Raw genomic sequence first — 26,973 nt, 5'->3', positions numbered from 1 at the left:
ATATTGTGGAGTTGAATGAGGTATATGCCCAAAGCACATAGGACTTTGCAAGGCATATAATTTATTCTTTATGTCTCTGCTATTACCTCATTGTAACTATTCTAGATTGTGCTTCATTTATTGGCTCATCAGGGCTCAGTACCATTTATTCGCCCTTTAATAGCCAACTATTAGATAGTGCCTGGCACATGCAGAAGATAGCAATAAACACTTGCTGACTACAGCTATTACTGTAACACATAGAAATCTGTATCTAGTACAAGGATGATAATGAATTGCCGTTATGAAAAGCTAACAATACCATACCTTGCAACCTTAAAGAAATATATACATTCTCCCTTGCAATGGCAATGTTAAAGCAGTGTTTCCCAAAGTGTCTTTAATAAAACACCAGTCCTGCAAAATAATTCACAAAAAAAGAATCCCAGACCAAATAAGCTTGGGAAATGGTACATACACAATTGGATTTACATCAGAGTATTAAAGACTCTGAAAAGTTCTATAGAGATGTATAGTTTAATAGATAGGCACAAGTTCTTTGATACTTTTCCTTTTAAGAATTAGGGTTTAGTTCCCTTCCTGCTGCATGAAGGTTGAACTGAGTGACCAAATTCTAATGAACAGATTACAGCAGAAGCAACCTAGGCCTAAAACGATGTCATAAAAGGTTTTGCCACCTCCTCCTTGTTTTCTCTCTTGGATCAGTTACTCTGGGAGAAGCCAGTTGCTGTGTGTCAAAGAAAAGCCCCTGCAGCAAGGAAGGAATGCCTCCCTTCAACAGCCACATGAGTGAGCCTTACTGAAGTGACTTTTCCAGCCCCAGTCAGGCCTTCAGATGACTGCAGCCCTGGGCTGCATCTGGACTACAATCTGTGAGATACTCTGAGCCAGAACCACCCAGTAAAGCTGCTAAATCTGGGGGAAGTTTGTTATGTAGCAATAGATAACTAAAGGATAATAAAACTTGTTTAACTGTATACAATCCAGTGTTTGACCCTGGACTCTGTTCCATGCACTACTCATCAACACTGCAGCCCATACTCTTATTAGAATGTTAAAAACTGCTTTACAATTATATACTATCAAGTTTCTCTGAAGCTCGTTTTCAATCTTTTAGAAATAAACTTTCTTTCCCTTTATAAATTATCCTACAATTGATAACTTTTTAAAAATCCACTATCAGGACTTCCCTGGTTGTCCAGTGGTTAAGAATCCACCTGCCAACGCAGAGGACAAGGGTTCAATCTCTAGTTTGGGAAGATGCCACATGCTGCAGGGCAACTAAGCCTGTGCACCACAACTACTGAGCCTGAGCTCTAGAGCCCACATGCCACAATGGCTGAAGCCCATGCACCCTAGAGTCCATGCTCCACAACAAGACGCACCAACACAATGAGAAGCCCACACACGACAACTACAGAGTAGTCCCCACTCGCCACAACTAGAGAAAGCCTGTGCACAGCAACAAAGACCCAACACAGCCAAAAATGAATAAATAAACTTTTAAAAATTCATACTGTCATGATATTCTCTCTGGGTTTTTTAAAGGTCAGTCTTCACATCTTTGCTAAAATGCCACCTTTTACTTATAAGAATAGTCTACTTTCATTAACCATAAATTCATGTGTTGCTTTAAAAAAACATTGCAAGTTTTATTATTGAAGTGTGCATTGAAGTTTTAATGTGCCTTACTTAAATTATTTTAATGTGCCTTACTTAAATTATTTTCTATGAGATTCAAATTAAGTATTACCTATTTTATCTAAAGAAAAGAACCCAAGCATTTCCTAGAAGTGTTGTTGCTGTTGTTTAGTCACGAAGTCATGTCCAACTCTTTGCGACCCCATGAACTGTAGCCTGCCAGGCTCCTATCCATGGGATTCTCCAGGCAAGAATACTGGAATGTCTTGCCATTTCCTTCTCCAGGGGATCTTCCAGACCCAGGGATTGAACCCGTGTCTCCTGCATTGGCAGGTGGATTCTTTACCACTGAGTCATCCTAGGAGTAATTCCTTCTCAAAAACAACAAAAAAATCTTTCCGGTTTAATGTCGTTACTATATCAGCTTTTTAGATGTTCACATAAAAAAGAATTAATATCTCTAAATAAATAATAAAATTAACAGTGCAGGTTTCGCTTCAGTATATTCAGATCTATCTCTCATAAATACTCAAAGGACCCTGAGGTTAATCAGTATTGTCCTTGAGTGGTTTATCAAAGTTTTAGGTTGTCTATAATAAACTTGCTTTCAAGTGCAATGAAGTCAGTGTGGCATTTGCTTAATTATAGCTTTTTAGACATTTCAATTTCCTCTACTTACTTTGCATGAAGAGAAGCCCTTTGAAGCTCAAATACTTAGCCACCTCCTTACTTTATAAGAAAGTTTTGAAAGAGCACAGGTTGTCACCCGTTAAGGGAAAGCAGACATAAGGGAACAGCTGGATAGCGAGGCTGAGTAGGGAGACCAAGCATCTTTCTCTGCCTGAACCACATCTCAATTCATCTTCATCGTTTTCTTTGAAGTGAATATCTAGACCACCAGACGCATTAGTTTTCAAATGTAATAACCAAACACATTCCAAAGCTAAATGTAAAGAATTTTTAGTTTTACTACCTAATCTCTGATCTTCTGTTTTATATTAACTTAATCTCTGATCTTCCCAAATAGTTTGAATAATTGAGAGGACCTAAAGGTGGCGCTGGTGGAAAAGAACCCTCCTGACAGTGCAAGAGACAGAAGAGAAGTGGGTTCAATCCCCAGGTTAAGAAGATTCCCTGGAGAAGGAAATGGCAACCCACACCAGCATTCCTGTCTGGAAAATACCATGGACAGAGGAGCCTGGTGGACTACGGCCCATAGAATCGCAAAGAGTTGGACACGACTGAAGTGACTTAGCACTCGTGCAAATGACAGTTAAAGGGTACAATTTCTTCATAGTTGGTTAACTATATTGAGCTACTCTTCTTCAGTTCCACAGTGAAACTAATGACAATCAATATAATATAATATGTATCTCTATTATCTATGGCCATGGGCTTTAGAATTGTATGGATTCTTGGTGGGGAGAGATAAACTGGGAACTGGGGATTAATAGATATACACTTTTCACTTTCATGCATTGGAGAAGGAAATGGCAACCCACTCCAGTGTTCTTGCCTGGAGAATCCCAGGGACAGGAGAGCCTGGTGGGCTGCCATCTATGGGGTCGCACAGAGTCGGACACGACTGAAGCGACTTAGCAGCAGCAGCAGTAGCAGCAACAGATATACACTACACATAAAATAGCTTCTCAGATGGCGCTACTATTAAAGAATCACCTGCCAATGCAGGAGACATAAGAGACGCGGGTTCGATCCATGGGTCGGGAAGGTCCTCTGGAGGAGGGCATGGCAACCCACTCCAGGATTCTCGCCTGGAAAATCCCCATGGACAGAGGAGCCTGGCAGCCTACATCCATAAGGTCGCAAAGAGTTGGACACAACTGAAGCAACTTAGCACACATGCACATATATAAAACAGATAAACAACAGAAACCTACTGTGTAGCACCGGGAACTATACTATCTTTTAGCATCACTGACTCAATGGACATGAATTTGAGCAAACTCCAGAAGATAGAGAAAGACAGGGAAGCCTGGCATGCTGCAGTCCATGAGGTCACATAGATTTGGACACAACTCAGTGACTGAACAACAACAAGAATAACCTATAATGGAAAAGAATCTGAAAAAGGATTGTAAGTACATATGCGAATCAGTTTGCTGTACACACGAAACAGTGTAAATCAACTGTTTGCTCAGTTGCTTACTTGTATCTGACTCTTTGGATCCCATGGACTATAGCCCACCAGGCTACTCATCCATGGAATTTTCCAGGCTGAATACTGGAATGGGTTGCCATTCCAAAGGATTTTCCCAACCCAGGGATGGAATCCACGTCTCTTGCATCTCTCGCAACGGAAGGTGGATTCTTCACCGCTGTGCCACCTGGAAAGCCTGTGAGATGTTGGGCAAGTTATAATACATGTGATTTTATCATCTGCAAAGTGGGGGAAATAGCAGCACTGATCCTATAGAATTACGGTGAGAATTATATTAGTTAATCTACACAAAGCAAATGAGTTAATAAACGTAAAGCATTTAGAACAGTCCTTGCACAAGTCACATGTTGCTATAAGTTTTGACTCTTACTGTTCATATTAGTATGATTATTGAGGAATAAGGAAAAATGGAATAATAGTGGAGTCAATGTAAGAATCAAATGCTTCAATTAAAAAAATAAACTGGGAGACTGAGATTGGCATATACACACTACTATATATATATTTTATATATGGTATAAATAAGAACATTACTGTGTAGCACAGAATGACGCTATTAATAAATAGCAATGAGGGACTTCCCTGTTTGTCCAGTGGCTAAGACTTCAAGCTCCCAATGCAGGGGCCTGAGTTCAATCCCTGATCAGGGAACTAGATCCCACATGCCTCAACTAAAAGGAAAAAACAAAAACAAAAAACTCCATATGGCACAGCTAAGACCTGGCACAGCCAAATAAATAAATATTTTAAAAACCAAAGACAGCCTTCAGAATGGGAGAAAATAATAGCAAACGAAACAACAGACAAACAATTAATCTCAAAAATATACAAGCAACTTCTGCAGCTGAATTCCAGAAAAATAAACGACCCAATCAAAAAATGGGCCAAAGAACTAAACAGACATTTCTCCAAAGAAGAAATACAGATGGCTAACAAACACATGAAAAGATGCTCAACATCACTCATTATTAGAGAAATGCAAATCAAAACAACAATGAGGTATCATTTCACACCAGTCAGAATGGCTGCTATCCAAAAGTCTACAAGCAATAAATGCTGGAGAGGGTGTGGAGAAAAGGGAACCCTCTTACACTGTTGGTGGGAATGCAAACTAGTACAGCCACTATGGAGAACAGTGTGGAGATTCCTTAAAAAACTGGGAATAGAACTGCCATATGACCCAGCAATCCCACTGCTGGGCATATACACCGAGGAAACCAGAATTGAAAGAGACGCGTGTACCCCAATGTTCATCGCAGCACTGTTTACAATAGCCAGGACATGGAAGCAACCTAGATGTCCATCAGCAGACGAATGGATAAGGAAGCTGTGGTACATATACACAATGGAATATTACTCAGCCATTAAAAAAAATACATTTGAATCGGTTCTACTGAGATGGATGAAACTGGAGCCCATTATACAGAGTGAAGTAAGCCAGAAGGAAAAACAACAATACAGTATACTAATGCATATATATGGAATTTGAAAGATGGTAACGATAACCCTATATGCGAGACAGAATAAGAGACACAGATGCATAGAACAATTTTATGGACTCTGAGGGAGAAGGTGAGGGTGGGACGTTCTGGGAGAATAGCATTGAAACATGTATATTATCATATGTGAAACAGAACACCATTCCATGTTCGATGCATGAGACAAGGGCTCAGGGCCGGGGCAACGGGATGACCCAGAGGGATGGGATGGGGAGGGAGGTGGGTGGGGGGTCCAGGAAGAGGAACACATGTAAACCCATGGCTGATTCATGTCAATGTATGGCAAAAACTATTACAATATTGTAAAGTAATTAGCCCCCAACTAAAATAAATAAATTTATAAAAAAAATAAATAAATAAAAATAAAAAAAAATAAAAATAAAAACCAGATAGCAGTGATTTAAGCACTGTGTTAGACCGTTTACATATATCATGTCTTTATCCTCAATACAGTCCTAAGAAATGAGAGATATTTCTAGTTTTGTTTTACAGGAAAAAACAGGCTCAGAGAAGTAGACTGCATCACAGCTTATAGTTAAAAATAGGTTTATCTTAACATCAAAATCGCAAATAACTATAGGAACTATTATTTTAACTTTGTTACGATAATTTTTGTCCCTTAAATTTGAAAAGAATCTGTTTATAGGGTGTCTTTTAATTCAGTCGTTACCTATAATCACAGACTCCAATATAAAGACAGAAGGTGCAGTTGGCATTAAAGATTGTATCTGCTTTCCTGTTATACCCTTAAGCATGTCAGGTATATCAATTCTACAATCAACTGTGATAACTAGAGAAACAACAAATGTCCCAGAGGGAGCATTTTCTAGTGATTATATCATAGATACATAATAATATCTTTATAAGCTAAGCAGGAAAACATTCTCAGAAGCATATTGTTCAGGTCAGTGATTTTAAAAGAATTCCATAGGATGAATAGCCCCTCTGTCAGAATAAAAGTTGTGGAGCAAATTCCATTATAATTCTCTTTTCTCAGTCACTTGGAACTTTCTCAAAAAGTCTCTTTCCAAGTGAAACTGTCCCTGGTGGCTGCCTCCCAAATGTGATTTTTTTTTTTTTTAAGTTAAAGGAAAATTTGTTTCTCCATCCAAGAAGGAAATAGTTATTCAACCACTTTTTTCAAAGGCTTTTAAGTATAAATACCTCAAAACTCAAACTTTTAAATACTTAAGATTTTCTGTAAAATTAGGTAGCACTCAATTATTCTTTTTGGTATTAATATAACACATGAAAAATTAGGGACAAAATTCACTGAGAATTTTACAAAGTTTGATAAGTTATTTGCTATATCAAATCTGGAGTAAAAGCAGGACCGGTTTTAAAGAGCTACAGTTGGAAGTTGACTAAACATTTGACTGAAATTTCATTCACAGTGTTTTATCTATATAACAAGTCATGGAGCCAAGATAACGCATCACAGCCTGTGTGTGTGTTAGTCGCTCAGTCGTGTCTGATCCTTTGTGACTCTACAGACTGTAGCCCGCCAGGCTTCTCTGTCCATGGAATTCTCCAGTGTCCATGGGATTCTCCAGGCAAGAATACTGGAATGGCCCGCCATTCCCTTCTCCAGAAGATCTTCCCGATCCAGGGATCGAACCCTGGTCTCCTGTGTCACAGGAAAATTCTTTACAGTTTGAGCAACAGGGAAGTCCTGTTCAAATGCCATTAATGCCTGTGACAAGGCTGGCAAAGCTATTTCTGTAGTATTTCCCTCTGCCTTTGGTGATTTGCCTCTATTGAGTGAGAGGAGTTTTTTTACAGGGGAGCTCAGCAGCTGCCTAGGAACTCAGATGTCAAGGTCTCCTTTGGGTCTTCTGCTTCACCAGTGAAACATCTCCACCCCACCTACCTAATCAGGGAGTGCAGAACACCAGACCTTTACATGTGAATTAATTCCCAAATAGCGTTTCAGAAAACTTTGTAAGGTAAGCTCACACATGCAGTTATTTCAAAAAGCATGTCACCTGCAAATTCTGTTGAACTGGACATTGTCAGCTATTATTCAGAACGAAGTTAAAAAAAAACCAAACAACTCACTTTGTAATATGTAAAATATAAGAGGTGTTAACCAGCCAGCAAATTTGCAAATAATCAGAACTCAGCAATGTCCTGATCACCTGAGCTGTTTGTTGGTGCCTGCTATCAGAACTCCAAAACTAAGCTAAGCTGACATTGTTGTGGCATTTTATAAGCAGTAAATATCAAATGGGACTTTGAATAGTATGTTGTTTTAGATAAATTGGTTTAGCAGCAAATTACCCTCCAAAAGTGGATTAAACAAGCTAGAAATATTTCTCTGTGGTTAAAAAGTCTCAAGACAACTGATCTTGGTTGGAATGGCATTCCCCAGTGACAGGGACAACCTCCTTCCAGGTGGTTGCCTGGTTATGTGAAGCTTCCATTCCAAGATCAGTCCATGTTCAAAGATGGTGGCTGAAGCTTCAGACATCGTATCTCCATTTCAGTCTACACAAGAAAGAATGAGGAAGGTGCACGCACTGTCTCCTTTCTCCTACTTAAAACACACAGGCTAGAATTCACATGGTCTCACCTGATTGCAAGGGAAGCTAAGAAATGTAGCTCTTATTCTAGAAAGATACGTGTCCAGCTAAGACTCAGGACTTCTCTTTCTGAGAAGAAGGGAAGCATGCATAGTTGAAGTAAAACTATGATTAATTGATAAAAGAAAATAGTAAGTTATTTTGCTGTGGTCCAGTCACTAAAGCTGTGCCCGACTCTTTGCGATCCCGTGGACTGCAGCATGGCAGGCTTCCCTGTCCTCCAGTCTCCCAGAGTTTGCTCAAATTTATGTCCATTGAGTTATAGTGATTACAAAAAATGAGAAGGAGTGGTGGACTGAGATATTCAAATTGCATTAAGTCAGAACACAGAAAAACCTACGATTGTGGGCTATTTTCTTTTATCTGTTTCTTTCTCAAGGTCTTAGAGGTCGAATATCTTGAAAGTTAAGATCTAACTTAAAGATCTGCACATTCCAAAGCAAAGTGGATATTTGCCAATTAATGAGAAATTCAGATTGCGTAGTTTGCAATCTCAAGGTTTGGAAAATTCCATATTAAATCAAGAATTGTCATGGTTGCCACTCTATGGTATGTTTATGCTTAAATATTTATGATCTCTCAGAAAGATCTTATTGCTAAGAAAGTATGTCATGTCATCTTTGCTATTTAGTACCTGGCTTCAGTGTACATTGTTCAGATATTTTAAGAAACAAATATTCTCACTTTCCATTCAAACTGGAGAGAAAGTCATTTTGTTCAATGAAATATAAAAAATAGAGTACATATTATTTAAGAATGCAAGTGATTTCCTTAGGAAATACATAGTGAATAACTTGAATCATCTGTAGATGGCTATGAATAAGAGTGCAGATTCTTCCATTTACTAAAGATGTGATATTGGGTAATCTAACTTCCCTGAGTCTCAGGCTTGTTTGTTTGAAATCTAGAAGATAACTATTTCAAAGGATTTTCATGAGGATTAATGAGCTTATGTATGTATACTTGGCATACACCAAGAAGTCAATAAAATTTAAGGATATATTACAGACTAGTGTTGTCTGTTTCAATCCAGCTACTTACAGTTTTATGCTCATGCTCCATTTTTCCTTTCAAAAATTTCCAAGAAGTTGATTTATTAAGAGTTTCCCAACTAGGCTTATCTTTTAAAATTTGTTTAATATTTATGAAATATTACATAGATAATTATATATAAAAGCATACATTCACATACTCTAGTGTCAAACAGGTAGAGGTTAGAAATATGTGATTATGTGAAGTGAGCTCTATCATTCCCAGAATCATTAAAACACAAAAGTCAAAATCAATATTCCTTTTTCTTCTAACAATCATTGAACTTTTTAGAATTATGTTTGGTGTTTTTTTGATTTATAATTTTCTCTTTGCTGAGAAGGATGTTCTCTTCAAAGATATTTTAGTAGTTAGGGCACTGAAATTTACATCCACATATTTTAAACGTTTTTGTCACTTGCATGGAAATTATGTCTTTTAATAACTTATCAGTGGTCCAAGACCTACCAAAAGAGCCTTGTTCAAGATATAATAAACACATGTACCAAGATTGCTTTAGCTTCCAGTTCCTAAGCCCAAGCTGTACCACATTTGCTATAATGGAGCAATATATTATCTTGAAATGAACTGTGGAAGCACTTTTTTTTTGTTGCACTAACATAAAATTTTAGAGAATAAATATATCACAGTGAAAAACTGGAAAATGTGAAACATTGCATCATTTGCTTGCATTTTATATAAACATCAATATTGCTTTTTCCAAAGAAAATATGGAAGAATATTAATTCTGATAAAAAATAAGTACTGCTAATGAGCCAAGCACATGAGATATTTGTCTTACAGTTTTATTAAATAAAAACCTCTACTAATAGAAGAATATTGTGTTACCTTTGGTTCCTATTCTGCAGATTTTTACATAGGCAAAACCTCTTCTGCTTTCCTGGGAATCTGTTTCAATTAAGCACGATGAGCATATTTCAATTAAGGTTTATATTTCATACATATTTTTACAGGTGTTAATGCCTACCCCATAGATATACTCAAGAGTCACACAACTGTAAAAGAGGGTCCCATTCTTTGTTTCTGATGGTGCGTATATGTAACCCCAAATGCCTACATAGCCAGCAGTTACAATGGACAAGTATTTCTTGTTGAAGTCATATCAAGATAATGCCAAACTACTATATGTTCTTGTCAAACTACTGGCAAGTTTTCCAGTCCAAAAATCTAATAATCTGCCTCACCTTTACATAAGAATTAACATTAAAAATTCCATTCCTGGGCATATATCCAGAGAAAACTATAATCTGAAAAGATACATGTACCCCAATATTCACAGCAGCACCATTTACAATAGCCAAGACATGGAAACAATCAAAACGTCCCTCAACAGAGAAATGGATAAAGATGTGGTATGTATATACAATGCAATACTACTCAGGCATAAAAAAGAATGAAACATTGCCACTTGCAGCAACACGGATAGACCAAGAGATTATCATACCAAGTGAACCAAATCCAAAAGACAAATATGATGTCACTTATATGTGGAGTCTCAAATGTGATACAAATGAACTTATTTACAAAACAGAAACAGACTTACAGATTAGAAAACAAACATGGTTACCAAAGGGAAAGTGGAGGAGGAATAAACAAGGACCTACAGTAAAGCACAGGGAATTATATTCAGTAACTTGTAATAGCCTATAATGAAAAAAGAATATGAAAAAAGAGTTCATATGTGTGTGTCTGTGTGTGTGTGCTTGGTTGCTTAGTCGTGTCTGACTCTTTGCGACCCATGGACTGTAACCTGCAAGGCTCCTCTATTCATGGGATTGTCCAGGCAAGAATACTGGAGTGGGTTGCCATTTCCTTCTACAGGGGATCTTCCCGACCCAGGGATCAAACCCGGGTCTCCTGCATTGCAGGCAGATATTTACCATCTGAGCTGCCATGGAAGCCCCATATATACATATATGTATATATATAACTGGGTCACTTTGCTGTATACCAGAAATTAACATAACATTATAAAGCAACCACATGGCAATTTAAAAAAGAACTAACATTACAGCATCAATTTAACCATTTTCTGGGTAATAACTGCAGGTAGAAATGCCCCTAGAACTAAATGGAGAGAACCACTTTGTTGGAGGGACACAGAGGCATGGGCTGTCCCAAATGATAGAGAGTGGGAAAACCACTTCCCCAGTAGCAGGCATTGTTGTCATATTTGAACATGGACTCTAAGAATTAAATTCCAAGTTAAGGTTCTAGCAATACTGCATGTCCCAGGAACTTGAGTTAGTTGCCCAAAGTCCCCAGGTTTCAGGCTGAGGCATTCACTCAATCTAATTCCTTAAGTATTTGCTTTTCAAAGGACTTCTTTGCATGCAAAGTCAACAGTTGAGATGTCGACAAAAATACTGGGAGGTAGGTGTGAGTTTTCACTGGAAAGCAGCACATGTGTTTCACTGGGTGAGTGAATAGAAATGTCAACACAACAGAGGAGTATGCAAAGACAGAGTTATCCACAGTCAGAAGAGGGTGCTGGCTGGTCTGTCCACAGAAACGTTTAATCTATTAGTGCTACCGGCTTATTTTTTTTTTTCCTACTCTAAGGCAGAGGGATTGCATGATCATAATATTAGAAGCATGAAAAAGTTCTGGTCTAGCAAAGGATTGAATAAAACCTACCATGTGAATTTATTTTAGGATTAAAACAATAAAGTTGACAGGGTTTTTCTTTTTTTTCAAATTGACCATCTGACTTTTGTGTATTAAAACAGCTAAATTGATTTAATCACTAATATTCTTGACTTTCCTCTGAGTGGTGTCTCCTGAGAGATCAAGCCTCAGCTAATAGAACATGGTTCTTAACCCCAATATAATCTTTAGTGAAGCCACCCACATGGTTTCTCTCCTTGCTGTCATTTTTAATTTTATTTTTTTATTAAAACTTTTGGAAGCAACACAGCAAACTTGCTTTCTTTTATTTGGTTTCTGAAATGATTGTAAACTTGACATCAGTGTTTAGGGAGAACACCCTTTACAAAACTCAGTGGAAATCCTCCTAGACAAAAAAATTTCTCTTTTGTTCAGTAACAAGTCTCAGATTAATCCTGAAGCTCAAAGATCCTTTTCTGCTGACTTCAATGTTGCTTTGGTTTGTGGTGTCTTTATAGATTTTAATCTTTGATATTTTTGTTTTAAGGTACCAGTGTGTTCTTAAAGAGATGGGAATACCAGGCCACCTGACCTGCCTCCTGAGAAATCTGTACGCAGGTCAGGAAGCAACAGTTAGAACTGGACATGGAACAACAGACTAGTTCCAAATTGGGAAAGGAGTCCGTCAAGGCTGTATATTGTCATCCTGCTTATTTAACTTATATGCAGAGTACATCATGAGAAATGCTGGGGTGGATGAAGCACAAGCTGGAATCAAGATTGCTGGGAGAAATATCAATAACCTCAGATATGCAAACGACACCACCCTTATGGCAGAAAGCGAAGAAGAACTAAAGAGCCTCTTGATGAAAGTGAAAGAGGAGAGTGAAAAAGTTGGCTTAAAACTCAACATTCAGAAAACTAAGGTCATGGCATCTGGTCCCATCACTTCATGGCAAATAGATGGGGAAGCAATGGAAACAGTGACAGACTTTATTTTTGGGGGCTCCAAAATCACTGCAGATGGTGACTGCAGCCATGAAATTAAAAGACGCTTGCTCCTTGGAAGAAGTTATGACCAACCTAGACAGCATATTAAAAAGCAGAGACATTACTTTGCCAACAAAGGTCCATCTAGTCAAAGCTGTGGTTTTTCCGGTAGTCACGTATGGATGTGAGAGTTGGACTATAAAGAAAGCTGAATGCGGAAGAATTGATGCTTTTGAACTGTGGTGATGGACAAGACTCTTTGAGAGTCCCTTGGACAGCAAAGAGATACAGCCAGTCCATCCTAGTGGAAATCAGTCCTTTATGATTTCCTCAATTTCCATTCGAAGGACTGATGCTGAGGCTGAAATTCCAATACTTTGGCCACCCGATGCAAAGAACTGACTCACTGGAAAAGACCCTGATGCTGGGAAAGATTGAAGGCAGGAGGGGAAGGCGACGACAGAGGATGAGATGCTTGGATGGCATCACCGACTCAATGGAGAAGAGTTTGAGTAAACTCCAGGAGTTGGTGATGGACAGGGAGTCCTCGCGTGCTGCAATCCATGGGGTTGCAAAGAGTCAGACACAACTGAGTGACCGAACTGAACTGAACTGAACCAGTGTGTAGTGGGGGCTTCTACAGTGGCTCAGTGGTAAAGACTCTGCCTGTAATGCAGGAGGTACAGGAGATGCTGGTTCAATCCCTGGATCGGGAAGATCCCCTGGAGAAAGGCATGGCATCCCACTCCAGTATTCTTGCCTGGAGAATCCTTTGGACAGAGGAGTTTGGTGGGCTACAGTCACAGGGTTGCAAAGAGTCAGACACAACTGAAGTGACCTAGCACGCACATACCAGTGTGTAGCAGGTTGAATGTCCCCAAAAAGATATGTTCCAGAGACTTCCCTGGAAGTCCAATGGTTAAGAATCCACCTTCCAATGCAGAGGACATGGGTTTGATTCCTGGTTGGTGAACTGAGATCCCACATGCAACAGAGCAACTAAGCCTGCAAGTGGTGACTACTGAAGACTGTGTGCCTTGATCTGTGCTCAGTCCACAACAAGAGAAGCCACAGCAGTGAGAAGCACATGCAACGAAATGAAGGGTAACCTCCACTCACAGCAACTAGAGGAAAGCCTGGGTGCAGATACAAAGACCCAGTGCAAACAAAAAAAAAAGAAACTTTTTTTTTTTTAAATCACATTGCTCCGAATATGTTGTTAAACCAAACCTCTACTGTCTTCTTAGTTGACTGCAGAATGAATTGGTACAGTTGGCCAATGCAAGATACAAAAGTCCCTAAGACAGCATTGGCGAGGGAGGCCAGGAGCCCAGCCTCTTAAAAGCAGCAGAAAGTCATCCCAGGCTTTAACTCAGACTCAGTCCTGGGTAGAAAGGCAGGTGGGTCCCTTCCATCAGCACATTAGGCTGAGATTTAGTGCCATCACAAAGCGCTTCAACGTGCTGCTGAAATTCACACAGTCTATATTTCTCATTGTATAGAAGTGAACTAGTGCCAGCGACTACACTGAAAGCTTCTGGCTAATCTGAAATTGTCTTTGTAGTGGTATTTACACTAACATATTTTTCTTTTATTTTTGGATGAGGTCTTTAATAAAAGAGAAGAACTTCCTCAGCCTTTTTCCTCCTTTCCCTCCACACCGCCCCCTTCCCTCTTAATCTCATGAGTGGGGGAGGGGAAACCACAGGACAGGATATCTGGCTTTATGCCACTGTGTCCTGCAATTGAACAGTCAGCAGATGAGTCCAGTGGTGGTATTTAAGAACAAACAAAAGGAAAATATAAATCCTTTAGGCAGCAGATACGTGTAATTTACTCCAGTTTTCTGTTTCAACTTTTTAAAGAATGCAAGATCTTAGACAATAGCGAGTCAGAAATAGGCCAGTTACAGCACTAAATCTCCCTCAATCAGGGTCATAACAAAAACACTATTTATAAACATACCGTGCAACTTGATAGGATTAAAAGAATGGTGGATCCAATTTGTCATCTCCATCCACAGTGTCCCAGGGGCGGTGAAAACCCTGTACCTTGTAGAGAGAGCTATCCGAAGCATTTTCAGAGAAATGTTTAGAATCCCTGGTTCCACAGAGGGGCTAAATTTGTGGCTATTAACTTGGGTTTCAGGCTTGCTCTCCTGGTTCTCTGTCAGCCCCAATGTTTATGTAAGCAAAAATTTCAGGTAGTGGTGCACCAACATTGGTGAAACTGTAGGTTATCTAAGAAAAATTAAATATCTGACACATCATCAATTATAGTGCCTCTGATTTGTAAGCATTTGTGTTCCATTATGAACAGATCTGCAAGATGAAACCCCCAGCCAAATTAAAACACCCCCAAGACTGGATCCTTTGAGTCTCCATACATAAACTTAGGCTTTTGTCAACCATTAAATGCTTAGGTGTGGCCTAGTCTAGGTCTCTGCCCTCACCTGCCACCGCTCCTTTTCGTAGAGCCTTCTAGATGAATAATGCAGATCAAACATAGGCACCATGCTTCTTTACGTTCCTCTTTGATGAACCATTCCTTATTTGGCTTGTGCATCTTCTCTCTCCCTGCCCCATGTTTAGTCTCTTTCTATTATTTTTTACAATTATTTGTATGCTGGATCTGCTCCTAATCAACTGTAAGCCCTTGAGTGGAGGGGACTTACTCACTTTTGTTCCCTTCTCATCCCCTGATCATCCCCTAGCACACTGCTTTGTACATAGCAGACACTCCAGTTAATTTTTGACTGCATAGATGAGCAGATAAATGACGAGTAGATTAAAAATAAGAAGCCAAACATTAAATAATTGAAATAATGATCTGGAAAAACAAACAGGGAAAAATAAATTTGAATCATAAGTAGTTAGTTCTTCATGAGAAAAATACTTGTCCTGTGAATCATTCTATATCTTTATCCTGCATTAAAATTTAAACTGGAATGTTCCCACTTAAAATGTCTGTGTACATTACATGTTCCAAGAGAAATCAAATTCATAGTCATGACTGTACTGTATTCATAAAAGGATGTTTTGCCATATCAGTATTAATGTCATTTTTTTTGTCTTTCTTGGAGAAATGTACATTTTAAGGCTAAGACTTCGCCACAAAAGAAATTCTATCCTAAACTTCTGATGCCAAGCCACTAAAAATTCAGTTGTCTATACTGTGAAGCCATCCAAACACCTCACTGATTTTTTTTTCCTTGTACTACATGGCTGTTCAATCTGAACAAAGAGGAAGACTTACACATTATAAATACTTAATGGGAAGATTGATCTGAAAAGGAAAATACAGAATAAAGTGTAAAATAGTGTAATATAGAGTCCTTGGTAAATAACTGGATTAAGAGAACGAGTGAACAGGACTTCCCTGGCGGTCCAGTGGTTGTGACTCTGGGCTTTCACTGCAGGGGGTGCGGGTTTGGTCCCTGGCCGAGGAACTAAGATCCCACATGCCATGCAGCATGGCCAAAAAGTAAAATAATAATAATAATAATTCAAGTTAAAAAAAATTTTTTTAACAAAAGGAAAAGTGATCTGCCTTTATACTAGATGTCTTTTCAGGGAGTATGGGAGCCCTTGCATGCTTTCCCAGATAGTGTGGTAAAACATGAAGTTAACTTGATGCTTCTTTGTTTATTAAAAACAAAGGCTTTGGACTATCATGACTCTAGGTACCAAGAGGGAAGAGAGATAAATTAACTTGAGTACAAGACAAAGAGATCCAGCTTAAACAAGCACAGAAAGCATTCTCATCACCTTCCAGAGTTTCTCTCTCTGATTCTAAACTCTGCATCCCCAGAAGGGAGAGAAGATGAGAAAGACAAAATGATGAGGGGGAGGACAGGAAAATGGGAAGAAAGTGGAGGTAAGGAAGTAGTGGGACTACTAAAGAGCATTTAGAGTCACACAGAAATGGGGAATGGAATAAAAGCTGCAGTGAGCATCAGAGACAAACAAGATAAACTGAAGATTTCTGAATCATGCATGATGGACTATGCCTAATAATTCTGCAACCATAATCTAGTGGGTGCCATGTACAGGCACGATATTAAGCATTTTACCTATACTAAACCAGGGGTCCCCAGCCCCCAGGTGATGGACCAGCACTGGTCTGTGGCCTGTTAGGAATCGGGCTGCACAGTAGAAGGTCAGTGGTAGGCGAATGAGCCAAGTTTCACCTGCATTTACAGCCGCTCCCCATCACTTGCATTATTGCCTGAGCTCCACCTCCTGTCAGATCTGTGGAGGCATAATAAATACTATACCCTTGAATCATCCTGAAACCATCCCCACCCCACACCTTGTCTGTGGAAAAACTGTCTTCCATGAAACCAGTCCCTGGTGGCAAAAATGTTAGGGACCACTGTATTAAATCATTTAAGCTCATGACAGACCTACAAGGTGAAAAGCACAGAAAGCCTGATCTAAACCATCTCAAACAAAACAGGAAATATATTTGGTTGTACAAATGAACAGTCATTCAGGCAAAACATTATCCAAGACTCAAAAAATGTGTTCCTCTCTCCATTTCTTCACTCTATTGCCATTATATTGACCTCAGGTCCTAGCAGGCTGCCCCTTTCTAATCCTCAAAAGGCTGCCTATAGCTGTGAGTTGAGGTACTTATTTCTTGCTCAATTCAGGGTGGGGGAAATACAGTTGGAACAAAAGTCTCAGACAAAAGTTCCAGAATTTGTTGTCCTGATTTGCCAGGTTTTGTCTTGTGATTATCCCATGAACCAAACTCAGTTCTGAGGAATTTGCTGACTGTTTTAAGCCAAGTATAGATTAACGCTGAAACTTGGGTGGGGGGTGCAATTCCACCCAAACTAGATTGATGAGAAATTCAAGGAACCATTAGAAAGGGGGCAAGAATGAAATCTTTATAAAGGTAGACTGCAGAGATGGTAAAAATGGACATAAAAATAAATAAGTAGCTATTACAAAAAGCAAAGACTCAGAATGTAAAATATTTTTATGACTCAATTTTTGTTAAAAGCTTCCCTGGTGGCTCAGAGGGTAAAGAATCTGCCTGCAATGCAGGAGACCTGGGTTCAATCCCTGGGTTGGGAAGATCCCCTGGAAGAGGGCATGGTGACCCACTCCAGTATTCTTGCCTGGAGGATTCCATGGACAGAGGAGCCTGGTGAGCTATAGTCCACTCAGTTAGTCACTGAGTGACTAACACTTTACATGTATTTTAACATATGTACATATACACGTGCCTGTATCTATCTGTACTGAATTGCAGCCAAGAGAAGCCATCCCAAGCTAATTTAGGTGGAAAGGAAAAATATTTTCAAAAGGTTTCAACTGGTTCAGAATCTCCAGGAAGTTGGCTATCTTGTGTCAGACTGCTAAAAAGAGGACCCTGAAAGATTTGTACACTAGTGACTTATTGACATTACTTTGTTAACAAAGGTCCGTCTAGTCAAGTCTATGGTTTTTCCAGTAGTCATGTATGGATGTGAGAGTTGGACTATAAACAAAGCTGAGCACAGAAGAATTGGTGTTTTTGAACTGTGGTGTTGGAGAAGACTCCTGAGAGTCCCTTGGACAACAAGGAGATCCAACCAGTTCATCCTAAAGGAGATCAGTCCTGGGTGTTCATTGGAAGGACTGATGTTGAAGCTGAAACTCCAATATGTTGGCCACCTGATGCGAAGAGCTGACTCATTTGAAAAGACCCTAATGTTGGGAAAGATTGAAGGCAGGAGGAGAAGGGGAAGACAGAGGATGAGATGGTTAGATGGCATCACCAACTCAATGGACATGAGTTTGGATAAACTCCGGGAGTTGGTGATAGACAGGGAGGCCTGGCATGCTGTGGTTCATGGGGTCGCAAGGAGTCGGACACGACTGAGCGACTGAACTGAACTGAACTGACTTATTAAATGATGCTGGGAGATGCCTGTTAGGCAGTGGGGGAAGCAGGACAGGGAACAGGAGAAAGCCCAGCAAAGGTGCAGTCTCCAGTGATGGTCCCCAGGGTAGCTACAGCCTGATCCCACAGAGAAACACTGTAGCAGAAGTTATACCTCAGTATGGCCCCAACCCAAGGTCTAGGGTCTGGCCTTTCCAGCTCTGCACCTCCAAGTCACTGGATAAGAGCTGTTACCCAGGAAGGCAACTTCGGAGAACTTCTAGCTTTCTGTGCCTTCTGGCAAAGCTAATCTAGGAGCCACGGGGAATGTAGGTGCTGCTTTCAGAATGAAAGCACCTTAAGATGCTGGGAAAGAGAAGCACACAAAACAGTAAAAGGGGATCTGGTGAGATCTGGGCAAGGCACAAACATGACGTACTCGTTTGGCAGGACCAGCTGTGACCTACAGGGTCCAGTTAAACACAGTGACCATACTGCACAGCTGCCCTGGGAAATCCTGAGTGGGGCTGCTGTCCTGCCATGAACCCAGTGCCACTTCCCACTGCTGACTGTGGCCACCACCCCTGTCCTCATCAGCGGGGCTTCCTTGTGGTTCTTGCTCTTTGAGTCCTTAATTTCTAAAGTCTAGAAACTGGGCTTTCCTGGTGACTCAGACGGCAAAGAATCCTCCTGCAACGCGGGACACCTGGGTTCGCTCCCTGGGTTGGGAAGATCCCCTGGAGGAGAGCATGGCAACCCACTTCAATATTCTTGCCTGGAGAATCCATGGACAGAGAAACCCGGCAGGTTACAGTCCAGGGGTTCGAGGACACGACTGAGCGACTAAGGACAGCATAGCCCACAGGGGGCTAGGTGATGGAGGTTAGAATGTGTGTTTATATCTCTGCTGTAAGAGATGCCAGAAAAAAAAAAAAAATCTGGCATTTTTAGCTTCTATATTGAGAGGCAAGCTGTGTGTCATTAAGTATTAAGTGGGGATTCCCAAAGCACCCGGAGAGGATGCTCACCTTGTGTGGCCAAGAAGGGCAAGAGGTGTTCTCGACACATACTCACAAATACATAAAACATTTAAGAACTATCCAGACACTATTAACAGACATTACCTCTGGAGAGTGGAATTTTATATCTTTCTGTAGTATTTGAGAATTTTATAAGGGTTTTTGTGTTTTTTTTTTAATGTTAAAGAACTGGTTTACTTCTTAAAAGAGCTGTGCCTTTATTAAGAACAGCTTTTGGGAGGTCAGAACGTTTTAATTATGTACTTTCTCCTTTCAGATTTGGTGGTGATCAAGCATTTTTTTCATTCATTTATCAAAGATTTATTGAACCTTGTGCAAGGGCCACACAATGTAAAAAGACACAGCCTCTGCTCTCAGCGAGGTTGTGACAAGGATTGGGAATAAGATGCTTTTGAATTTGCGGGTTTTATTTTATTTTGCTTTCTCAAATACCGGCCAGACTTCAGCTTCAGAGAGAAGTGCCTCAACCAGGCAGCTTTAACTAGCTCTCCTTTTCTTCCCTATAAAATGGAGTTGAAGACTGTAAGTTGTAGATCTTCCTGATGATTTCCAAGCTAAATGATGCTGGTGTATTTGAAAGGAAGTTGCTATGAAAGTATTGTATGCTCTTGAATTTCATTTTCTAAAGATTTCATTAGAATTAGGTAACATCACCTCGTGTTTTGTGTCGGACTGCAAAAGACTTATTGCTATCCAGATGTATTCCTTTAGCTGATGGTAATATAAGCATTCTCAAAGCTCATATTTCTAAGCCTGGGATTTAACACAAAACCATAGGTAATAAAAATGTATAAAATCTAGCATCTGAATCATCCCATCTTCCTGACATCTCATTTTGATTTATGAAACATTTAATGATATGGTCAAGCCAAGTGGTAGCTTGAAGGGAGTAACTTTATTCTACCACTCACCCTCAATTCCCCAAAGGTCCATATAGTCAAAGCCATGGTTTTTCCAGTAGTCATGTATGGATGTGAGAGTTGGACCATAAAGAAGGCTATACACTGAAGAATTGATGCTTTTGAACTTCGGTGTTGGAGACAACTCTTGAGAGTCCATTGGACTTCAAGGAGATCAAACCAGTCAATCCTAAAGGAAATCAATCCTTAATATTCATTAGGACTGATGTTGAAGCTGAAGCTCCAATACTTTGGCTACCTGATGCAAAGAGCAGACTCATTAGAAAAGGTCCTGATGCTGGGACAGATTGAAGGCAGGAAGAGAAGGGGACGACAGAGGACGGGATGGTTGGATGGCATCAACTCACTCAATTGAACATGGGTTTGAGCAAGCTCTGGGAGATGGTGAAGGACAGGGGAGCCTGGTGTGCTGCCTTCCATGGGGTCATGGAGTTGGACACGACTGAGTTACTGAACAACACCCTCAGCTCCCCAAAGCCACCTTAGGGAAGCAGCTTGCAAAGTGAATTCAGCAGCAGGATCCAGTCACTTTTACCAACCAGCATATCTCCCCCAAGTCTCTCCTCTCTAGAAACTCTGAAACTCCACTGCTTTTAAAAGTCATCCTGGTTGACAACGGTCCAGTTGGTTGACATAAAATCATACACTACTCTTATAGGTAGCTAACACTCTTTCGATTTGGAATTAACTCGTTATAAAAAGAATCACATTTGAAATCCACCCTTACATTCTGAAATATTATATGTCAACTCAGTTGACCAAAGTAATGGTTTCCAATCTGTTGTCTGTGGAACCCTAGGGTTCCATAAAGGTGCCTTGGTGCAGAGAAAGCCAGAGACTGAGAGTGAGGCTGAGGGGTGAAAGCTTCAGAGTGCTGCTTTCCTGCCCAAGATCAACCCATTCTCTCTCCTAACTTTCTACATACTGAGCTTCCATGTAAAGGCTTATTTGGAAAAAAAAAGTTTCTGTTAATTTTTTTCAAAGTGACTTGAAATTTAAAATGTGCATTCTCTTCAACTCAGAAATGTAACTTTAAAAAATTACACTGCAGAAAAAAAATCAAACTCATGATCAAGATTTATGTATCAAGAACTCTGTTATCATTACTTTGTAATAGCAGTACATTGGGAACAATCTAACAGTTTCCAATAGGGGAATAGATAATCAAGCTATGGTATAGTCATACTATAGAAAAATACTATACAGCTGATCAAAATGCATGGAAAGATCTTCAGGACACATTTAAGTTTTTTAAAAGAAAATTTCAGTAAAATGTGCTTAGTACGGTCCAATTTATGCAAAAACCTACTGTTGTTTTTGTTTAATCGTTAAAACAAGTCTGACTCTTTGTGACCCCATGGACTGTAGCCCCCCAGGCTGCTCTGTCCATGGGATTATCCAGGCAAGAACACTGGAATGGCCTGCCATTTCCTTTTCCAGGAGATCTTCCAACCCAGGGATCAAATCTGTGTCTCCTGCGCTGGCAGGCAGATTTGTTACCACTAAGTCACTAGGGAAGTACATACTTATCTATATATTTAATAAATGCTTAGAACAAGGGACTAGAAAGTTATAGTATATCAATTGTTTCTAGAGATTACCTCCAGAGAATATGTAAGGTTGGTAGGCTGGTAAAGAAGGACTGTCACACTTTCACATTTTCTTCCAAATCTTCCTGAGTTGTTTGAATGTTCTACACTCAGATTTTATCCAATTATAGCTTATGCACATTATTACAGAAAACATTTTTTATAGAGCTTGAAACCAGCTGGGTGAGAACATCATGGTGCTAATGAAACCATGAATATCTGACTTTTTCCTCCATTAGCAAGTTAGTGCCCCAGATGGAGTATCTGTTTGTCTGGCAAAGATTGAACCTACTAGTCCCAGACCAGCCTTCTCAACCACAGATACCACTGTTACAGTCAGATCAGGTGAGAGAGTGTCACTGGTTTGTGGCTTTCAGCTCAGCATGTGTCTTATTGGCAGGTTTGTGGCTCTGCTCTTTGTTCTTTGTCTTAAACCATATCACGCAATTCATCCATTAACAGTACCCAAGTCGCTGCTATTTAGTATGTTCAGAGAGTTGCAAAACCATCACTACAATTGATTTTAGAGTATTTTTATCACTCCCAAAAGACGGCCCTTACCCATTAGCAGTCATTCCTCATGCTCCTCCCCATCCTCTACAACTCACACATCTATTTTCTGTCTCAATAGATTTACCTATTCTGGAAGTTTAATATAAATGAACTTATACAACATGTGACCTTCTGGCTCCAGCTTCTTTCAGTGAACATAATTTTTTCAAGGACACCATTGCACATGTCAGTATGTCACTCATTTTCATTGCTGAGTAATATTCCTTTAGATGGATAGACCACATTTTATGTATCCATTCATCAGCTGATGGGACATTTGTGCTGTTTCTGCTTTTTGGTTTGTGAATAATGTTGCTCTCCACATTTGCACATAAGTTTTTGGTAATATATCTAGGAGTGGAATTACTAGATCATATGATAATTCTACTTTTTAACATTTTGAGGAATTGCCAGACTTCTCCAATGAGGTTCTACCTATTTACATCCCCACCAGCAATGTATGAGTGCCTATATCCTTGCCAAAACTCGTTTTGTCTGTCTTTTTGATCATGGTCTTAGGAAAGAAGAAGCAGTTCCCATTATGTTCTTGTGTATTTGAGAATGACTACATGTATTAATTAGGCTTCTACTACAATAGCATCACATAATAAAAACAACCTCAAACTTCCGTGGCTTTAACTACAAGCATCTATTTCTCCCTTTAACGTGTGTGCATTGACTGTGGCTCTGTTGGGCTTGGCTGGGCATTGGTTCCGATCCATTTCATGAGTCCTTATCCTAGAACCAGAGAGTTCTCTTCTCATAAGGGAGCTCAGACTCTCAAACAGCAAACAGAAATACCCTGTGACCTAAAACAGGCACAAGTTCTCAATGGTTCTCTCAAACCATTATCAAAAAAATCCATGTCTCCAAACCCAACTTTAGTGGAGCTGGTGAGTAAACTTGGCTTGCAATGGCAAAGGGTACAAGTGTATAAGTTTACTAAGTATAGAAGTAAAAAGCTGGGAACAATAATCCAGTCTACTCTACCACTCAAGTCTCTATCTCCAGTTCTATCCTCTTTCTTGTTTTCTAACATGGGTTAGCTATTACGTGTAACATGTTGCTGTCATTAAATTTAACTATGTCTCAAATCGCTGAAACCCTTTTTGTTAACCAAATAACTCCTCCTTCCAACCTCTCCATCTAGACAACACCACCCAAATAGGAGTTACCAGAAGCTCAAATAATTATGAATTAGAGCACCCAACTCCCATCATGCGTTCTTCTCTTTTGTATCAAATGCTGCTAGCTTCCACCCAATATTTCTTCTTCTTTCTTAGAAAAACAAAAAACAAAAAAAACCTGATTTGATTCAGAGTAGCAATGTGCTTTTTCCCCAGCCCCTCTCATTTTGTAGTTGAGGTTCACCGTGGGATAAAAGTCTACTGTGAATTTCTGGGAAACTTTGGTTTCATTGTCATTTTCTTCTCATTGCTGTTACCTAGGACATGGATGTGAGACTAGAAGTGAAACGGCTATATTTTAACCATGAGATGACCATAGATGAAAGCCACCTGCTAAGACTCGGGGTGCAGAATGGAAGGGGGAACATGGAACACTGACACCATCACGAAGTTCAGCCTCACCTGGCCTGCCCACTTCTGGAATATTATGTTACCCTCTGATAATCAGGCATCAGTGTCTCCACATGGACTACCAAATAATTTAGAAATTTTTTAATGTGGTAATTGAAAGTGAAAGTGAAGTCTCTCAGTTGTGTCCAACTCTTTGTGACCCCATGGACTGTAGTCTACCAGGCTCCTCCATCCATCCATGGGATTTTCCAGGCAAGAGTACTGGAGTGGGTTGCCATTTCCTTCTCCGGGGGATCTTCCCGACCCAGGGATCAAACCCGGCTCTCCCGCATTGTAGGGGGATGCTTTTACCATCCGAGCCAATGTGGTAATTAAGATTTCCTAAATGCTCTCTAAACTTCTAACCTTTCATCTCACAGTTATTCTTTGCTCTCTCAACCACCTACTCACCCAGTTTCCATTCTTTGTCCTTCTCAGCCCTGTTTGTGTCCCACCTACCTGGAGGCTGATGTTGGTGGCTTGTCATCCAGGGTCCCTTGCTTGTTGGCTTTTTGTTGAGTTTGGCCACGGAGGCACTGGCATAAGCAGAGCAGAAGGAAAAAGAAGTCAGGGTATTTCTTCACGTCCACTCTCTGCTTTGGTGCCTCTCCTCTGGCAGTGGTCACAAGCCTCCCAACCTCAGCTCCCATGGGACAGCCCTCTCCCAGGGCTCCAACTCTTTGTAGGGTCCTTAATGCTACTTCCTCGGGTGATAATGGCTCCCAAACATTGCTGGTGTCTGGAGGCCTCAATATTCCTTGTTTGCTATTATAACTCTGTCCAGTCTCTATATGTGGCCCCTGCAGTCCAGTGCCTTCAAAAAAACCATCTGCAATGAATTGTTTCCAGCTGGCCCCTGACTAACGCAGTAAAACCTCTCTTGGTGCTTCAGGATTGCATTTCAGTTACATTTCCCATAATCTTCCCTTTGCTTGAAATCCCTTTCCTCCCACTTCCGTGTCTAGCTGTCCTTCCAGGCCATCTCAAACACCACTGCTTCCAAGTAGCCTCTCTTAATTCCCACACCATGGAAATCTCTTCTTCCCTGGAACTTACTCAGCACATACTTGAGAGTTAGTATCTTTATTCTGCTCTAAATTATAGTGACTTATGTACATGCAACTCTGGCCAGTTTGTAAATTCTTTGAAGTTTGAATGTACACCTATGTCTGATTTATTTTTGTTTTTCTCTCTTTCTTTAATATTCCTCCTTGAACTCTACCTTCCTCCCCAAAGCACCTGAAACAAAGCTTGGTGCCAAATGGGTGTTCTATCACTCACTTTTGTTACCATTTATTACTACTGATTACTGTTATAATAGACACCAGTTACTAAATTATTATAATGGTACACTTTATAAAAATTTATGAAGGTGATGGCATAGACTAAAATTTCCCTTTGGTGATAACATAGTTGTTATATTTAAATATACAAATTCATCTATGATAATATACATCTATGATAAATGCATATGAAAATATGCAACTCATCTATGATACATATATAATAGGGGACTTTGTTTTTATTTAAAAGTTTTCTGATGGTAAGTCTTGTTTTCTCCCAATACTTTTTCTTAGGTATCAAAGACACAAATCCTACATCGGCAAATATTCATTTGTAACAGGTTTTTTAACATTATGAGTTGGAATAGAAGTGACAGTTATCTTCTAAGCCAGTATTTTGGGGTTTTTTCCTTTTATTTATTTATTTATTTATTTTAATAAATTCATTTATTTTAGTTGGGGGCTAATTATTTTACAATATTGTAGTGGTTTTTGCCATACATTGACATGAATCAGCCACGGGTTTATATGTGTTCCCCATCCTGAACCCCCCTCCCACCTCCCTAAGCCAGTATTTTAAAGCTGTGTCCTGGGGAGTGCTATCAGTCTTGCCAGGAATGGGGATATACTGAAAAGCCTTCAGTAGGCTTTCACTTGAAGAAGGGTTCTGATCTTCAGGAGTGAAAACAATTTCTCTAATCTCACCTCCTACACCAAACACCCTTACAGTGTCTCTGCTTAGTTGCTAAGTCTCTTGCCTAAATATCTCCATATCTGGAAATTCACTGACTATGCAATAAGATTATAAAATGTGTTTTCAAACAACTCTAAGTTTAGAAAGTTCTATATCATATTTGGAGGAAATCTGATGACCCATCTTTCTTCCACTTGAAGCAGTAAGGAATATATCTCAAGTTACTTTCTCACAGTACTTTATGATGGTGATCATATTGCCACAAGTCTTTCTTCAGGTTAAAAACCTCATTTCCTTCAAATGGTCTTTGTATGACTTATTGGGAAAACCAACTAGGGTCGTAAGTTATTTGTCAAAATCTCACTTAAAACACAATGTCTAGAACTAAATACAATTTTCCTGATGTATACTGACAAGGGCAAAACATAGTGAGATTATTACTTTCTCTATTCTGAGTATTTAAAAGCAAGTTTTAGGAAGTATCAATTTCTGATCTGGCATGTAAGGAGCTTATAAGTTACTATTCCATCCTAACCAGTAAAAAGCTGAACAAACTAAAGAAAAAAATTCTTCTTAGATGCATAAGATCACATGGCAAATCACCACCTCAAAAATTGGAGGGATGGGTGAATATAGAGAATAATAACTTCCCAGAGCAGAAACTTCTGGAGAACTAGTACTGGGGTAAGAAAACCTAAAATGTAGCTGGTGGATTGCTAAAGCAATAAAACAACAACAAAAAAATAAATTAAAAGCATACAGATTAGGAACAGTTTTTTTTCACAGATAATGTGATTATGAAGAAAATCCAAAACAATCAACAAAAAAATTTCCAGGAACTAGTAAGTGACTATAGCAAGGTTGTAGAAACAAGGTTGTTATACAAAAGCCAATCT

The 26,973-nt window shown here is 39.6% G+C and overlaps 1 long non-coding RNA gene across 1 annotated transcript in view; it reads right to left on the bottom strand.

Moving 5' to 3' along the window:
• LOC145545118 (uncharacterized) overlaps positions 1 to 26,973 on the bottom strand; it is a 221,003-nt gene that overhangs the window by 188,367 nt on the left and 5,663 nt on the right. Inside the window, exon 3 of the long non-coding RNA XR_014081875.1 lies at positions 24,560 to 24,636. This is a non-coding gene — a long non-coding RNA (uncharacterized LOC145545118). The remainder of the gene's footprint in view (positions 1 to 24,559; positions 24,637 to 26,973) is intronic.

The sequence above is a fragment of the Giraffa tippelskirchi genome, chromosome 4 (assembly GCF_054371585.1).
Source record: "Giraffa tippelskirchi isolate mGirTip1 chromosome 4, T2T-mGirTip1v1.2.pri, whole genome shotgun sequence".
NCBI classification, from domain to species: Eukaryota; Metazoa; Chordata; class Mammalia; order Artiodactyla; family Giraffidae; genus Giraffa; species Giraffa tippelskirchi.
This window is presented reverse-complemented; position numbering and strand designations above follow the sequence as displayed.